General features: G+C 40.0%; 1 protein-coding gene across 1 annotated transcript in view; it reads right to left on the bottom strand.

The window, feature by feature from the left end:
• LOC139475937 (uncharacterized) overlaps window positions 1-14,452 on the bottom strand; it is a 133,226-nt gene that overhangs the window by 96,855 nt on the left and 21,919 nt on the right. The window lies entirely within an intron of this gene.

The following is a 14,452-nucleotide window of genomic DNA, read 5'->3' as shown; positions in this document are numbered from 1 at the left end:
ATGTGGGTTACATATTTTTATACATCTCTATATCTAAAGTCTCCGATTCTCAAACTGCTCCAGCGGAAGTGAATGATGTCTTAAAGCACCAGTCAGCAATATTTAAGTTATATCACGGCGCACTGTTATTATCGAATCTGGGCACATCACCAGTGACTGACACAATGAGCAAAGATCCGCGCTACCACCCGATCCTAACACCAAGCATGGGGTACTTGGGACTCGCTTTGACAGCATCCCGACAGGGCTCGTCCTCCCAAGTTAAACACATTGGCCAAAACACTGAAATACTCTTCAAGTCGGCGTTGAACCAAACTCACTCACTCGTAAAAAGTCGTCCACACATAGATTAACAAGTACAACACACCTTGTCTATCTGATGTCAGCCAGGACCTTAGACAATCAGTACAGACACATGCTTATATACAGTATGCAACATTCTGTCTCCATAACCTTCTGTAACAGATCACAGCATGAATGCCCTTGTGTTTAGCCTGATGAATGATATTTGTTTATTCTGCACCTAAATGTGTTAAGCGGAGGCCGAGGAAGTTTAGGCAGAGACTCCTGTATTCCTATGTATTAAAATATTGTGTAATGTGCTTATAGTGTTTATATTAAGCGTTTACTTTCACGGATGTCATGTGCAAAGCGCACCTTCTCGCCGTAAACAGAGAGGCGATGAAAGGATAACGGTAAAGTAAACGAGCATGAAAGACAGCCATTCTTTCAGACGTTTGGGGCCGGGGTGTGTAATCACAATTCTCTCATAACGTATACAAACATCAACTTTGCAATTAAATACGTAATAAGAAGAAAATCCTATCAGATACATCAAAACATATTAATGCGGCCATGGTCATGCAATTATGGATAACTTCTTATCATGAAACGGTTTGGGTTTGAAATAGTGTAAATTATGAAGAACATGAAACAGACACGCGCAAATAGACATACGGACTAAACATATGCGAAAAACAAGTGAGTGTGGTTTAACGCTACATGAAAATTGTTTTTCATACTTATAAAAGACAAAGTGATGAATGTCGAAGGCGTTCACCACTTGAAACCCATGTCACACCCAGGACCATGAGGGCTGAGCATCTGCTCCCACAAACAGCGTAACCGGACACGACTAAGGGACGTAACTCCGCAGAGAGAATTTCTGCACCATAAATGAGTACAGATGTTATCTTTGGCAGGAGCTACAGATATTTAACGACGTCTCACTGACAGCGCGATGTATACAGTCACGGCTAGACTGTCTCACAGACCCCGATCAATATTATATTCCCTTCTGGCCAGCTCTTTCTGTAATGCTACAGCACAACTTGAAGCAAGTCTAGATTTCCCACAGGTTCTGAATCTCCAATTTCTGAATCATCGATTGTCATATATGGACGGTTCCCCTTAATGCAAATGTACAGAATTTATGCATTTTTACTATGGTTCAGCGTTGAATAGCCTTGAATTAATTAAACTAGTCCTCACGTACTCCCTTTGTTATTCAGTCTCACAATCCCCGAAAATATTATTTCCCATTCCCCAGCCCCTACTCTAATGCTATTGCTCTACACGAAGCAAGTCTATATCTTCCACAGGTTCCGAATCTCCCATTTCACCGGGGCTCCTTTTCAATTGAAATGGGGTTGTTTGTTTCCATTACAATTATATATTTTCAGCGTCTAAGCATTAGTCTAAGCCACAGACATAGCCACAACACAAAATGGATGGCATCCCAAAGGAAAGGGTACCGTTTTCGATCTGGAATATTTAAAGTATAAGTATTTGAATGTGAGATGAAATGAGGTTTAACGTTGTGTTCAAGATTATGTCACTAATATAGCAACCTTCTACGAGATTAATAAAATCGATTTTGAAAAATCAATTATCTGATTCCTCTTAGGATTTGACGTATAGATATATATTTAGGAAACAAACGCGGTTGCCATTATAATATGTCATTTTTCTCTGCGTTGGACGGGGTGAGGTGAGGTGAGGTGATATCAAATTAACGTCGAGTTCAAGATTTCTTCACCTAAAAAGGACTTGCATGCACGTGTATGTATCTGCTTGTACTAGTTCTGACTGATGCCGGTTTTATAGTGCTATAACATGAATACCCCCCGCTCAGACACAGTATACTGACTCCGAGCCGACCAGTCCTTGTTTTAGCCCCTTAATGCCGAGCGCCAGACATGGTAACAAGAAGAACCATCTTTTAACGTCTTTTAGTATGACGCGGCCAGGGGATCGAACCACCGACCTTACGCACTCTTGGTATACATATTTGAAGGTATGCGGTTAAGAAAGGTATAGGCATGTACAGGTTTAACAAATAATCTATGATTTGAGCCAATTCGAGTTATTGTATGATATATATTCCACAGCAAACATCAGTACACTTTGCGACGGGGCTCAGCCCCCAAATATAGGAGTGAAATATAGAACAGCTGATATTAAAAAATAACGGATGTGGGCGTGATCCTTGGCGTGAATTGAAACAGACTTGCACTTTCAGATACAAGAACATACCATGAGCTATATGTTCGTAATGCCGGGTGAACCACTGAAGAGAGAAACGTGCACCATGACTGTATTCCACAACATGCATTTATACATTCAAAAACATGAAAAATTTCATGCAACCACAATCACAATTTTGTAATTCCAAAAAGGTTAAAGTAAAATTAAGTTTTCAACACTGCCATTCGAATTCAACAATATCAGGCATTTGTTTAATTTGTTTTTTGGTTTTTTTTCAAAAGAATTGAATTGGGTCTTTTTGTCACGAAAAAGACATCAGCTCCTTTGAGTCGAAAATGATATCTACGTGATTGCCGCTTGTGTGGCCATAATGACTGAATTCGGTCTTCCACGCATGTGCTCAGCGCCACCTGCTGGGGTAGTTTTTGCTCACAAATGGGTGTATCCCTGTTTAATTAGTCGAATAAAATAATCACTTTCTTACGTGGGTTCTTTGTGAGAGAAGCACCACTTGTGCGATTAAAGTGTATAATTCTTTAATGTAGACAATATGCAGGAAAAGGGTAGTGGTGGTCTGTTTAAATCCAGGTCCAACTTGACATCCGAAAATCTACATGAAAGACATCCATTGTTATGTCATATTGACCTGGGCTATTTCTAAGGAAAAGGAAATTTCATATTGTTATCCTCTTGGGTAAACATTACATGTCGGCACAACAGTGTGACGCAGCTTTACCACGTGTTCCAAATCAAATCAGTTAAATGTCATGAATTCACCTTAAAAACCATGAACACGTTTTAAACATACAAAAAGAGAGTTTCCGTTGTTTTGAAACAAAAGAAAATGCGCAATCAGAAATTTTCTGCTGAAATTGACACTGAGCTATCAAAGTCTCGGATGGAACAGTACGAACGATTAAGACGTTTGTAGTTGAAACTTGTACGCATGTGTTGAAACGTACGTGTTACGTTACACTAGTAGCAATACTTAAGAGCAATACTATCCTGTATAAAAACAACACATGTCCCTCTCCTCCCTTTAGTTGCCCGCCGCCCACTAAACCCCTTCCAACTCAGATATATGATATACGTTGACAGGTAAACAGCTGCTTCAAATACGAGTTTTGTTGTTGAAAATTTCAGTATTTATTCAGTTGTGTTCACGAACCTTGAAATTGTGAACATAGACTCATTGTGTACACTTTGGATGTTCACATACTTTACGTTTGTGGCTAATCAGTCAGACTAGTCTTAAAGGTTGCCTTCATAAAGTAAGGGCATCGATGTCCGGCGTAAAACAACATTCATCCACTCGCCCTACATAGAGGTATGGTTACATGGTTAAGGCATATTACATTGAGGAATATTTAGAAAGATGCATGGGCCATGAGATAGACGTCGAATTCCAATGTTTTACGTTAGTTACGAACGCTTGTAGAAATCATAGAATTTTGGTGTTGAATGTGTCTCCAGTCGGAAACAACAAAGCAATGTTATTATTAAAGTAGACAACTCGCCATTTAAAACAGCATCCTCCTACTTGTTCTATTCCCACGGGGGTTTAAGGGAAGACCGACCCCCACTAACACCTGCTTGATGCAAACTCCATTATTCAAAAATAAACATTGATGCAAAGTCAACCTAGAAACATAATCAAGGCGAGTATGGAATCGAACCCACGCCAAAGGGGGCAATTCTGTACAACTAATTGCGGCGTCTTCGACAACTTGGCGACAAGCGCGCCCCTAGACAAAAAACAAAAACAAACAAACAATAAACAACAAAACAAACAAACAATGAACAACAAAAGCAAACCAACACCCCCCCCCCCCCCCCCCTCCCCCCAAACAGAAACAAAAAACAAAAACAAAAACAACAAACAAACAGAACATACTGGGAGGAAAAACGTTGCCTCAGGGTTTGTACCAAACAAATTTTCACTGGTTATGCTGTGTATAGTGTCTTTAAATCGGTAATTATTATTGTGTGATTAGTAGAGCTCGTTAAACTCCGGATACCAAACAGATGTACGACGCGTCGTGTAGGTAACATACAGCATAAATAGGCATCAGTCATTGGAAGACGACGGAAAGCACCACCACCGATGCACCAACAGATGCACAAGATCACACTAATGCTGCATGCATCGAACTCTAGCAACAAGATGAGATTAAGGTTTAAGCAAAAACAATCATCAAGTTCTTCCAATCTGATTCATATCTTCTACGCAGTGATTTCAAAATTAGGCCACATGGCTTTTCCCCCTCAGTGTGCAGTGTTATGAAATATCATGCATTATGATCACATATTTACGCGTGATAGTGGGTGCAGGGTACACACAGATGTGTGCGTGGGCTCCCCCAGCATCCCCACGTGCGTCCTCCTACATCTGCAGCTGATGCTCTGAACAATATTAAACAGGGAGGTTCCTTATGTCGAGGAGGGAAATATCGTCACTTTGTACTAAAATGAAAAATAAAGTGAAATTTAATATTTCAAGAGTCTTCATTGTCACTTGCAAGAGGAAAAAGCTAAGTTTTTCTTTCGAAAATCAACACTGTTTACAGGCCCGCCATCACGGATGTCATTCATTTCCTTCCATTTTTATCACTTCTTGCACACATGGCAACAGCGTGGTAATAGTCCAGCAATGTGCACCGCCTTAACAAAAACTACATTCTCCCACGATCCAGAAAAAGTGTCAATATTGGAAGCATTTATCAATTTAAAATCAAATGTACTCAATTTCAAGAAGGGGGTAAAACAAGGTGATATTTTTTGTCTCCCACATTTGTCAATTGTTCAGCTTCTTACACTATGCGTGCCAAAACCTGAACAAGTAATTTATCACTACACTGCTGATTATCTTGTTGAGTGCGTTTTTCACAAACAGGAGTCGAAATCAACTCGTTAGTGAGTTTAAGGTGAGGTTATTGGCGCCCTGTTTTTTCACCAAGAAAATCAGGAGTCGCACCGCTGACAGTCTGAATGTGATAAGGTCTGTAAGTGCCCCGATATCACACTTTCCCTCAACATCAGCACCGTATCAAATACGCTGCTGGAAATGTTTTTAAGTCAAGGTGGGTTGCGACGTTTTGTTTTTATTCAGTGTCAGACTCGATGCCATCTAATGGATCTTTTAAACATTTTATCGTTCTTAATTATACTGGCCTTGAGACGGCTGACATTAGATTGTCCATAGTGGGCTTGAGGCATAGAATGTCAAATGATTTTCACAGAATTAACTTTGTTTAGATAGCAGTCACTGATACTTGTGACGATTTAGCCACTTCGTGACACAATCTACATCATCAGCCGTACATGACCGTTGCTGGGATGAGGGGATGTTAAGAAGTAATGATGTAATGAGGAAATACAACGTGTGAACTGGAACACTGATGATACACAGTATAGATTGTCACATCATTTCAAGAATAAATAAAATGAAAACTCGTTAATTCGAAGTCTTGGTAAGTATCGACTAATTATCGTGTTGTCCGTAGTTTGAGACAAGCAAGTTAGGGCCGTTCGGGTGAACTATGAAAGAAGAATCACCAAGACGTGTTCGGGTTAGACAAACTACACGTACATTAAAGTACATGGGAAGGTATTACCGGAGCGGTACTCTCCTACATAAACGACATTAAAGAAACAGGAATAAGCCACAAAGCTCTGTAGCTCATGTTTTACTGGACTATTTGCAACATTAGATTTAAATGTCATAACACAAGGGAAAACAATATGACACACAATATACTTAACACAGACTTCTTTTTAGGAAAACAGTATGAATATGCCATAATCGTAGCAGAGTAAAAAAAATCAAACACGCAAAAAAGTATCATATAAATTAGTTTGAATACCTCATGCGCTCAACATATCAGATTTTATATGATACATGCAATATATAACGCGCGTCCATGGCAGCCATGTGTAAATTCGGATCGAATTTCTGTGAACAAATCTAGAGACAAAATAGCTGAGATCATGTCTAACAAATGTCCATTTTCCTAACACTGAGGTCTAAGAGATGTCGAGTATCTAGTTTCTAAACACAAGTAAGAAAGTTGTCAATGAATACGATAATATTAATGATTATGCATTATTGATAATTATTCAGCGCTAACAGATAGTGTGCCACTATCGTCCACACATCGAATGTATGACAAAAGTCGCGCCGGTGCCTTACCGAAAACATAATGTATTATGTGTTTACAAGAACGTCCACTTCCTAACCATCAATATATTTCCTCTGCTGAAATGCCAAACCTGAACTACCTGTTTATATACACAATAACGACATGTATAGTTTACCCCAACACGACACTATCCGAAACTGTCGACATCTGACTGGCTGTGTGTAAAGCTTGTTCAACCTGGCAGCTTGTGTATAGCCAGACAACGTTGTCCAGGCTCGCCCAATAACAGTTTATGTTTTTGTTACCCTCTGTCTCACTTTTTGTCTTATTCAAGCATTCTCTACATAACAATGCGTACTTAATGTACGCCTTTTAGAAATATCCGTTGGGAGTCTGAAATCCCAATTCCGGGTGAGGCAGTTCGTTAGAAGACCCGAGATGCTGGAACATGTATCCACCCGTTGCAGCAGTTGCAGCTCACCGTCACACATTACAACCTGTGCCTTGTCAATATTGTAAGAGAACTAAGTTAAACAGTGTAATGTTTTTCATGTCAAACAAATAGTCAGGGGAAAGAATGAGTTTATTTTAACACTTTTATGATATTCTTAACGATACTTTCTTCTAAAATTACAATCAAACTCTTATGGGGCAGGTTCGGTAGGATAAATTATGCTATTTACCGCTCCCTCCTTATACAATACACTTAATGATAGTGATTTGACAGGGTACACGTTTGATATGATACACTCTTGATAGGATACACTCTTGATAGGATACACGCTTGATAGCATACACGCTTGATAGAATACACTCTTGATAGGATACACTCTTGATAGGATACACGCTTGATAGAATACACGCGTGATAGGATGCACTCTTGATAGGATACACGCTTGATAGGATACACGCTTGATAGAATACACGCTTGATAGGATACACTCTTGATAGAATACACGCTTGATAGGATACACTCTTGATAGGATACACGCTTGATAGAATACACTCTTGATAGGAAACACTCTTGATAGGATACACTCTTGATAGAATACACTCTTGATAGAATACACGCTTGATAGAATACACGCTTGATAGGATACACTCTTGACAGAATACACGCTTGATAGAATACACTCTTGATAGAATACACGCTTGATAGAATAAACGCTTGATAGGATACACTCTTGATAGGATACACGCTTGATAGAATACACGCTTGATAGGATACACTCTTGATAGAATACATGCTTGATAGAATACACGCTTGATAGAATACACGCTTGATAGAATACACACTTGATAGGATACACTCTTGATATGATACACGCTTGATAGAACACACGCTTGATAGGATACACGCTTGATAGAATACACGCTTGATAGAATACACGCTTGATAGGATACACGCTTGATAGGATACACGCTTGATAGGATACACTCTTGATAGAATACACGCTTGATAGAATACACGCTTGATTGAATACACTCTTGATAGAATACACTCTTGATAGAATACACGCTTGATAGAATACACGCTTGATTGAATACACTCTTGATAGAATACACTCTTGATAGGATACACTCTTGATAGGATACACGCTTGATAGAATACACGCTTGATAGGATACACTCTTGGAACGACACACTCTTCACAGGATTCAATTTTCGGATACAACATTTGATAGGACACTCTTTGACAGGATATGTCTTAATGGTGGACTTTTTAGCGTATTAATGTTTGAACGAGGATATGTCTTGAATTATCTTACTGTGATCGAACACCATACGGCATTTTGATTCTTGTTTTGTTACCACCATACACATCTTCGATGGAGAACGTGTAACACTTGCACCTCTTAGACCACTCCCACGCCGTGACACAACGGGATACTGTTCAACGCGGCGTAAAACACTACTCAACCCTTCACTAAGAGGCGACGTAAACGTATGTTAGACAACCACACATACACCCTTTGTAGTTTTCGTGAATTGGATGAATCACATTTCTGTGTCAATTGTCGAAAAAACAATGATTTAAACTCATGACGATAAGATTTCCGGGAGTAAGAAAGACGCAAGTGTTACTGCAAGAATCTAAGACTGTAGCAAGCATCCTTCAAAACTGTAAGCACAGAGTTCGTACACTTCGAGGAAACAATTAAACTCGGCTTGAAACAGGATCTCCAATTCAGCCTCATTGACTTCGAAATTGAATTTAAAACCAAAGGAAAATAAATTGTGAAAACAAAATTCTAATATTACATTGAATATGTTCTCTGTACGGGAGTATAGCCCCGGGCGAGATAATATGCGTACATACTTAAATATACGCTTGACATTTCTCAAACCCTACATTTTCGCATGTCTTCATCAGATAAGAGAACATATGCGACCTGAAAAGCTTCTAGGGCAAATTTAATTTTCTCATGCAGATAAACCGGTTTTTTAACACTGAAACTACAGAATGATAAATGTCATAAGAAAACACGGAACTGTTGACAGCTGGTCAGTTCCAGCTGATGAAATTGACAATGGTTTGTGTATTTACATCATTTATACCATGACGTCATTGCACGTGCGTAAATAGATATAACGGCCACAGTGGAAACTTGGATCTGGGAACCGTGAAAACTATAAACCATACTTTGTAAAAGCAAATAAAATGTATCTTTAACGTCAAACATACACACATCCCCCTGACTTGTTGAAGCAGATATTGCATAGGAAATATTCTGTCTCCTCCACGAATAATCTTTCACCTCGATATGTTTGTTTATAGAAAGATTATCTCACTAAACAGGGCGGAATATCATTTTTTTATATCCCTCCTTTGCATGTAGCGTATTGTGCGGTAGCCATTGCGTAATAATGTTGTTATGTGTGAAAACAGCTAAAAAACAACAATCGTCTTTTGTTTAGACATATTACACATGCCTGGATGGAACCGGATATTGATTTCAAACTTGATCGTATTATATAGATCCTATTATGTTTGTGTACATGTATATCAGTTATTTTTATCAGCTAACTGCTTTCTAGGTTCTGAGTGAACATATCGTTTATTGTGAGTCATACATACACGAACTGTGTTAAGGTTGGAGGTCACGATGTCAAAAGGTCAAGCTCATGCTGCCTCGGCAATATAGCTGCTTTCTATTGGAGGAGCGGGAGAGAACGTCTTTAGAAACGATCTCTTTAGAGTTCTGTCCCTTTGCCGCACCAGGTTCCGCTGGTCGTTGCTTCGAATCCAACATGTGTTCGATTATTATCCGTGTCGAACATAAACACACACCCCGATATACAGAGTAAAACAGAGCTGACACACTTGATACTCGTACCTCGCCTTGACTGTGGTGATATAAAGTCTAGCAAGTTATATTCCTTATGTGAAATCTGTGTCAGAAAAGAAAATTAACATGAAATATATTGTGTAACATCGTATGTTATATATCGAGCTACTCTAACTGGATACAGTCGTAGATTATCTTTGATGGACTTGTGACAGTATTAACGTACTATATCACTTTGTAAGACAGTCTCGGTAGTCTTACCCCTTCCACCCATGTGCACACTAAACATACGTGGTATTCCATGACGGTGTTTTTAACATAGCATTCAGTGAGAGGCGTTTGTTACATTCATAGTACGTGACCTGAACAGTTGACGCATGTCTTCTGGGGATCGGAACCTTGTGTGCAGTCACTCGTTCGTTCCTTCGTATTCGTGAGTGAGTGAGTGAGTGAGTGAGTGCGGTTTAACGCCACTTTGAACAGTATTCCAGTTAGTTATATCACGACGCGACAGCCTACTGAAAGAGGACAGCCCGAAGTGATGCAGCAAGTCCTGAGATAATGTACTTAAAATCTACTTATACTTAAAGTATACAATGGTAAAATTTCGCATAAAATGAAAAAAACCAAACATGTGTTCTCCCTGACTCGTTAATTTCACACAAGATGACAATAACATTTCCAAAACTACATCCTACCTAAAGTACAGTAAAGTACGTTTATAACCAACACGCTTATAACGAACTGACGGATATAACGAACATTTCTTTTTGGCCCCGTCCATTTGCTGTAATTATGCTGTATATGTGCTTATAACGAACTGCGGATATTATTAACTACATTTAGTGGTCCCTTTAAGTTCGTTATAACCGTAGTTTGCTGTAGTAGTCTGTCATACAGATCCTGAAATAAATATATCCAATACAAAAAAATGCAAGTCTATAATATTGGTCAAGTCTAGATTACTGCTGTATCTGGTCTGAAAATGAAAAAAATCTCTGGGCTCCTTTTTATTATATTTCATAACTATAATTTAACAACTGTGTATTTTCTCTAAAACATTTCATATCAGAGATTAGATGTTATTCTACCCCAGTGGTAAATACAGGCGTTAGTAACCTGACCCCTGACACGCCTTATGCTACAGGCCCAGAATGACCGGTACATGATCAAACCATTCGCCGGAAAAACCTGTATACAACAACACTAAATCTCACGTGACCTGCTCCCCAGGGGCTCCGGATAAGGATCACCCGAACACTGTACTTACCCAAAACATGCCTCGTACATAATATACTTAAAGTCGGTCACCTTTTATCTGGTTTGTTTGAGCAATGTGACGCTGGGGGTAGGGATCAATAGAAACGGGTGTCTGTAGACGGGTAGGAATGTGGTATTCATAAAAAGGGGGTACAAATAACATATCTGAAACATCGGTTGTCTAAAAGGTTTACGTTCATATCTGGAAGGGTACCCTGAATGCAAGGTGGAAATGTACAAAATGTATGTATTTTAATGTAGTTCAGTGTTGGACAGCCTTGAATTAATAAAAATAATCACAGTACGCCCACTTAAGTCTGTCTCACAATCCCCGAAAATATTATTTCCGTTTCCCCAGCCCTTACAGAAATGCTATTGCCCAAGACAAAGCAAGTCTAGATTTTCCTCAGGTCCTAAATCTCCCATCTCACTAGTGCTCCTTTTCAATTTAAATGTAGTTGCCTGTTTCTATCAAAAATATAATTTTTCATAGACTGAGCGTTAGTCTGCTTCACTATGAAAATAGTGACAAGGGATCCGATGAATAAGTTCTGTAAAAAAGACTGAATCGGGATCAAGGCTGCTTTAAATAGTATTTCAGCTATATTAGCCTGTTCTAACTTCGTGTAAGAAACTGACAAAGCAGGCTGTTGACGTTTCCTCCGTGAAACCCTCGATGACGATCACATATACTGACATATCAGTATCATAATCATGGATTCGAACCTAGGACACTGGACCATTACACGATCAGGGGACGTAACTCTGATCCCTCGACCACTCTTATTTAGACCACTTTGCCATCACTGTAGATGGCTGTTTTAAACAATCTTTTCTTAAGATCGCGATTTCTGAACAACTACTCTTGCATGTGTTACAGCGCGAATGTTAGACTCACATCACCTGTCTCTAAAATGAACTATTTGACAGAAAAAAACAGTTGTTAAATTATAGTTATGAAATATTATAAAAACGGAGCCCATAGACTTTCTTGATACTGCAGTTATCTAGACTTGGCAAATATTATAGACTTGCATGGGCTGTATTGGACATATTTGTTTCAGGGTCTGTATGACAGACTACGCCCAGGTAATAGGAATATATATTCCCAGAAAATGACATCTGGGAATAATACAATATTTTTTTATATCTAATTCCATTCTTTGCAACATGACATTATTATACCTTTGCACAGTTAATTCAAAACTGAATTTAATGTTACTCAACGAACACATAAACGTTGCCAATAAATGCGTTCAGAAGAATTTAATGTTTTCCTGAACTGAACTGTTTAAAAAGTGGCAAAACGTGTTGATGAAATTTGACACTTGAGGTCATTATATGGTCTCCCATTATTCAGAATCAATATTACACGAAGCGGAACAAAACATGAAATATTGCAATTGAGTCTGAAACTCCCGGCTACACCGCCTACCACAAGTAGTGAGTGAGTGAGTTGGGTTTAACGCCGCTTTTAACAGTATTCCAGTTACATCACGGCGTGTCAGCTTAATGGGAGGAAAGCCCGGAGTGATGCAGGAGTGATGCAGGTCTCGGACGTTTACCGCGAGCACGGGTATGGTGCTGACAAACCTAGAAACATAATCGGGGCGAACCGGGATTCGAACCCACAATCATAGGTTTCTGGCGTGCCCAAGGGACGCAACTCTGCACAGCGAATCGCGGCGCCTTAGACGACTGGGCCACCCGTGCCCCCCTACCACAAGTAGATTTCTGGAATTAATTGTTATGCGTTGGTGTTGATTGAGACGTGTCGTAGATCCGAGCCGGACATCTCGCGATACGGTCCTAGCGAGTCACCCAGTCCACTGAGTTTTGGGTGGCGGTAAAGGAGTGGATATCGATCATTGAAGAAAAATAAATTACTATGATCTTGTACTTTCAGTCTTGGTAGATTTGTGAGCCAAGGTTGTGTCCGATGAGATGGGACTGTGTTTCTTTACCTTCCGTTATCCTTAAACATGTGTTTCATGGTCTTGTTCAAGGTATTCGGTCCGTTATTAGAGATAGTTTCCAGATTTTCACATTAAAAGATGCACTTATCTGTCTGTCTTGGTCTTGACCGGCGGAACCTTAACAGACACGTGGACACAAGAATCGAAAATCATCGAAATACGAACACACGCACCGACACACACGGACACAAGCATTGACGAACGGACACAAGCATCGACACACTGACACAAGCATCGACACAAACGGTAAATAACATCGACAAACAGAGATAAAAACATTGCCACACACGGACACAAGCATGCATCGACACACACGGATAAAAGCATGCATCGACACCCACGGATAGAAGTATCGACACACATGGATAAAAGCATGCATCGACACACACGGATAAAAGCATCGACTCACAGAGATAAAAGTATCGACACACACGGACACAAGCATGCATCGACACACACGGATAAAAGCATGCATTGACACACACACATATAAAAAGCATCGACACACGGACACAAGCATGCATCGACACCCAAGGATAAAAGCATCGACACACATGGACACAAGCATCGACACACACGGACACAAGCATCGACACACATGGAAAAAAGCATCGACACACACGGACACAAGCATGCATCGACACACACGGACACAAGCATGCATCGACACACACGGACACAAGCATCGACACACACGGACACAAGCATCGACACACACGGATAAAAGCATCGACACATACGGATAAAAGCATCGACACACACGGACACAAGCATGCATCGACACACAAGGATAAAAGCATCGACACACACAGACACAAGCATCGACACACACGGAAAAAAGCATCGACACACACGGACACAAGCATGCATCGACACACACGGACACAAGCATCGACACACACGGACACAAGCATCGACACACACGCAAAAAAGCATCGACACATACGGATAAAAGCATCGACACACACGGACACAAGCATGCATCGACACCCAAGGATAAAAGCATCGACACATACGGATAAAAGCATCTACACACACAGACACAAGCATGCATCGACACCCAAGGATAAAAGCATCGACACACATGGATAAAAGCATCTACACTCACGGACACAAGCATGCATCGACACACAAGGATAAAAGTATCGACACACACGAATAAAAGCATCGACACACACGGACACAAGCATGCATCGACACACACGGACACAAGCATCGACACACACGGACACAAGCATCGACACACACGAATTAAAGCATCGACACATACGGATAAAAGCATCGACACACACGTTCACAA

Source organism: Haliotis cracherodii, unplaced genomic scaffold (genome assembly GCF_022045235.1).
Source record: "Haliotis cracherodii isolate W230 unplaced genomic scaffold, xgHalCrac1.p SCAF_3, whole genome shotgun sequence".
Classification (NCBI taxonomy): domain Eukaryota; kingdom Metazoa; phylum Mollusca; class Gastropoda; order Lepetellida; family Haliotidae; genus Haliotis; species Haliotis cracherodii.
This window is presented reverse-complemented; position numbering and strand designations above follow the sequence as displayed.